Genomic DNA, 5,375 nt, shown 5'->3' with positions numbered 1-5,375 from the left:
TTTTCGCGTTTCATGTTTTGTTTATATTTTACAACCACATCTTACTTTTTTTCTCTCTCATTTTCTTTTGCATTTATTTCTGTTTTTGTTTTCAATGATTCTGCATTTCCCTTCCGTTCATTTTTATCCTTATTTTCCTCTTTCTTCCTTTTCTTCTTCTTGTTTTTTTCTTTTTTTTTACAAAGGGGTCACCATTTATCAAGGCTCAGATGTCACTCAAGGATAACGGTTGATGTGTTTGTTTTTATATAATCACGTCGTTACTTACTTATTTTTTTTATTTTTTACACAGTGATCACCACTTATCAAGGCCCGGAAGCCACTCAGGGATAAGTGTTATTGCAAGTACATTATGTAAGTGTGGAGATTTGATGAAGTGTTTACTTAAGGGGGCGGTTCATTAGGAATTTGTTAACATTGGACTTGAAGACATCCAATTTGTAGTCCGGTGGGAAGCAGGCAGACGGAACAGAGTTCCACAGGCGTGCAGTTCTAAGAAAGAAGCTTTGTTCATGGAATCCGCGTTTTGATTTAGGCACAGATATGGAGTGGGGGAAATTTTTCACAGTGGATTCAGCTAGACGGGTGTTTTTCGTGAAAGATTGGCGAGGGGGGACCAGAGATTGGAGTTCAGACGAGCACCTGCCATGGAAATAACGATAAAACAAGGATAGGCTCGCAACGTCTCTTTTGTAGGAGAGAGGTTGCAGGGTAGAGAAAAGGGCATCCCTCACTAAGCCATGAAGTCTATTTTGTACTCTGTCAAGGTAGTTAGCCAATCATATTCTTTGTTATTCTCACACCCATTTTCAGCAGACAATCTACGTGTCTTTATCAAACAAAGGTCCACTTGACTTGTAGTTCACCTTTCTTTTTAAGTTATTTTATGTAATTGACCGTAGTTTTTCGTGTATAATTAGATTATTTACGATAACGGCTGAACAAGAACTTGTTTATGTTGGAGTTGAAGATAATGATATTGTAGTCCGCTGGAAAGCAGGGCAGCGGAATAAAGTTCGACACGCTGGCAGTTCTAGGGTCATTTTTGTTATCTTTATTCTCCAATGCCATTTTCTTTCTATCTCTCTTTATTTGAATTAATTCCGTTAGTTTATTCCATACCTGCTCCTTTTGTTTTCTTCTTTCTTTTTCTTTTTTCTTTTTCTGTTAGAGTCTTTTTTTCTTGCATTGTTTATTTGTTTGCTTGTTTGTTTGTTTATTATTGTTTTACTTCCTTGATTTCTTGATTATGTTCATTTTATGTGTTTTGTTCAGTTTATATATATATATATATATATATATACATTTTATATATTTTGTTCATTATATATATATATATATATATACACACACAATAAAGTCCACAGCCAAATAACGTCGCAGCTCACAAGAGTCATGGCAGTCAACGAACCGGAAGTCCAATACTCGAGTTGACTGCCATGGCTTTTGTGAGCTGCAACGTTGTTTGGTTGTGGAATTTATTATATACAATCTCTCACATTCTGAAAATCATATATATATATATATATATATATATATTATTTCTATATTTTGTTCATTTTTCCCTTTTTTATTTATAACTGCACACACAACGCCGAGTCAAACACAAACTTGAGTACACTCAACATCAAGTACACTCAACATCAAGTACACTCAACATCGCCTTACAATCAACGCTTACCCTGTGAACTCGGAGTATGGGAACTTCTCATATGCACAAAACAAAATCACTGAAAAAAAAAATACCTTAACTAAGAGCAAGGATAATGAGTAAACGTTGGATAAAATGATGGTTAAACTTATTACGAACTTGCCAGGATTCGAACCTGGAATCTTTTGATCCGTAGTCAGACGCGTTATCCATTGCGCCATAAGTCCTGTCCGTACGCCGAAGGATGTTACCGCGACTGTATACAGTTCTAAATTCCGTTGACGTGGACAGATAACTTTTTCGACAATTGCACGAAATGGCGAAAAAAACTTATTACGAGCTTTTGGTGTGACTCCGCGTTGTTTGTTCCGAACCATATATAGATAAGGGCAGTCTAGGGACTCACACCTTTCAGAGAAAAAAAATAATTTTTCAATTCGGTGCATCCGTTCGAAAGTTGTATCGGTACACACACACACATAGATAAATAAATAAATAAATAAATAAATAAACATTTAGAATTTTATTAACAGTATAGATGCCGATTTGTATTTAATTTTTTCGTCCTTTCTTTTTTTCTTTACAATATTCTTTTTCTTCATTTTTTATTTTTTATTTCTTTATTTTTCTTTTGATTTGTTCTGCTTCGATATATTTTTTTTTTGTTTCACTTTTGTTCTTGATTTTCTCTCTATGTTTCTGTGAAAGTGAGGAATTAAAGAAAATGTAATCTCTTTCTCTCTATGTTTTTTTTTCGTTTTTTTACATTTATTCCGTGTCAGTGTCTCTTTTATAGAATGCGTGTGAACTCCTTGGAAAATATCAGCAGGAGCGTGCGAACATATTAGCAGCAGTAGCCGAAAAAAGAACATATGCAAATGAGGAAGTGTGTCAACGCGATGGGTCTAAGTTCAATCCTCAGCTTGGGAGAGGTGCTAGTCTAGCGGCACTGATGAAATGTGATACAACGAAACAGTACTGTATATCGATGACTACACACACACACATATATATATATATATATATATATATATATATATATATATGTATATATATATATATACCCATTCACATACACCTTCCACGATAAAGCTAGAACCCAGAATTAGATAGAATCGAGCAATTGCATTGACAACGGACAACGCCAGACCCAAAGTGGGTTTCGATGTACTGCATCTCATCAGTGACGTGCTCCGACATAGTCGCGAATTCTGGGTTCTAGCTTTATCGTGAAAGGTGTATATGAACGGGTATTTATATATATATATATATATATATATATATATATATATATATATATATATATAATCTCCTCTTAATGTCTAATATATGTGGAAAAAGCGGGTCATCCTTCGTAGGGACGTGATGTCCCTCAACAAATAATGTTGTTCCTAAATCGTGTCTGGGGAGTCGGCTAATTTCAGTTAATGTTTGTAGATGTGATATCTACCGCCTGCATACCAGCAGTAACTATCTTGGTTGTATAGGACGCGTTGCTAGTCACATCGTAGAATGTAGAAATGGATAAAAAAAAATATAAGGATTTAAAAAATCAAGGCATAGTCAATAGATTGCGCCGTGGCCCTATATGGTTGGGTCGTCAGTATTACACACTTCATGAGTGCGACGACCTGGGTTCATGCCTATGTCGGAGCACGTCACTGATGAGATGCAGTACATCAAAACCCACTTTGGGTCTGACGTTGTCCGTTGTCGATGCAATCTAATTCTGGGTTCCAGCTTTATCGTGAAAAGTGTATGTGAACGGGTATATATATATATATATATATATATATATATATATATATATATATATATCTTTAATCTCCTCTTAATGTCTAATATATATATATATATATATATATATATATATATAAGCCAAGTTGTATGTTTTCAAGAGAGAAAACTCATGAATGTAACGAGGTTATTAGAGTAAGCGAGGTATATATTTATAAATATAGACATATTTACATTGTCATAACACTGGATATGCTAATGTTTCGGACAGATGGTTGGGTAAGAGTACAAATCTTCGTCAGTATATGAAGTTTGCCTTCCACAGAAGAAGCTCGGTTCTTGAATAAAAGGTAAAGAAATAACAATTTGCTTAAAAATAATACAAGCTAAACTTTAGAGAAAGAGCGGTAGGGCTTTATGTGACAGGTATTGAAAGTGAAAGAAAAAACAGAAACGGGGGGAAAAAAGAAAGAACAAAATCATATGTAATCAAGATTGTCAATGTAAGAAAGGGGGAGAAGGGAAAGTGTCAAACAAGAAAGTTCTCCTAAACATGAAAACATACAGAATGTTTAAAACAAACAGAAATATATTAACTAGCAACATAGAACCAAATATATCGGAATTCAAACATACAAGATCATGTAAATACTATTACAAGCCTTAATGCCATCTTAAACGCAATTGTTTGATCACATCCGTAGTGTACAAAGCTACTTTTACTATGAGAGAAACCCAAATGTATATAGATAGTATATTGGCATGGCTGATAACACCTTCAAAGACAGAATTTCAAGTCATAAATGTTCTTTCAATAATACCAAATATAAAAATAGAAACTCACTCGCCACATACTATAGAAATATTAAAGAACAAAACCTAACACCAGTTGTAAAATGGAACATCTTAAGGAAAACTAACGCCTGCAACTCACTCAGCTCACGTTGTTACCTATGTTTGAGCTAAAAACCGTTCATTACTAGATTCCCGGATAGAGACAGCTACTAAATAAAAAAGAAAACGAAACCTTAATTAACTGCAGACACTACATATCTCACCTTCTTTGCCATTTTAATATGTTCTTATAAAATTCGTTTGAACTACTTTTACTTTAACTGACTATGAACTATTTAGTTGTCCAAATTGTGTTTGTTTTGTATGTGTGTGTGTGTTGTTTTTTTTGTTTTTTTTTTGACATGCATGTTTTTTGTTTTTTGTTTGACAGGGTTTGCTTTGGTCCATGACTGGCCAGTTCTTTTATAAGCTATTTATGACTTTCTGCCTGTAACCTCATATATTTTCGTTTGTAATTATATAAATTATCCCCCTAATACACATACTTCTACCCAGTCTTCATTTAAGCTTCTAACCGTCGTATATGTCTTCTTTTATTTTTATTTTTATTCTGAGTTAAACATTTTCCTTGCCCTTAGCTTTATTATTCTTTATATCTACTGATTTCAGAACTGTCAATCTTTACTATAATTTTTTATCCTCTTATTGCTATCAACTTTTTAACTTTCACTTTACTTTGCTATCATTTTTATCAATTTTAATGTTTTAATTTTTATTCTACTCTTATAGCAATGCGAACCTATTTTTGTTATATATAATCCATAATTTATATTTAAATCTTATACCAACGGGTTTATCCAGTGTTCATAGTTATTCTATCTTTTAGTTTTTTATTCTAATTATATTTACATTCTAGTTGATTTTCTGTCCTACATTTAATATACTTTTTAATTATATTTCAGATACTAGCATTTCAGCCAGGCGTTGTCCGGGTGTTTGGATGTGTATGTTGAGCATAAAAAAGCGGTCAATTTTTATAACTTTGACAACTAAATCAAGTTATTAAGTTAGATCCATGTCCAACGAATCTATATCTAAAATTTCAATTGTTTATACCAAATAATTGGCGGAGGATTTTGGTAGAGTTTTCAAAAGTCAAATAGTTGAACTTTGACCCCTTTACAGCCAAATT

General features: G+C 33.3%; 1 non-coding gene across 1 annotated transcript; it reads right to left on the bottom strand.

Moving 5' to 3' along the window:
• Window positions 1-1,805: 1,805 nt before the first annotated feature.
• On the bottom strand, window positions 1,806-1,878 carry Trnar-acg (transfer RNA arginine (anticodon ACG)). Its single transcript has one exon. It is a non-coding gene; the product is annotated as a tRNA-Arg (tRNA).
• Window positions 1,879-5,375: the final 3,497 nt, after the last annotated feature.

The sequence above is a fragment of the Euprymna scolopes genome, chromosome 31 (genome assembly GCF_053919585.1).
Source record: "Euprymna scolopes isolate OS-2025 chromosome 31, ASM5391958v1, whole genome shotgun sequence".
In the NCBI taxonomy this organism is placed as follows: Eukaryota; Metazoa; Mollusca; class Cephalopoda; order Sepiida; family Sepiolidae; genus Euprymna; species Euprymna scolopes.
The sequence above is the reverse complement of the archived record's forward strand: the minus strand, read 5'-3'. Positions and strand labels throughout refer to the sequence as shown.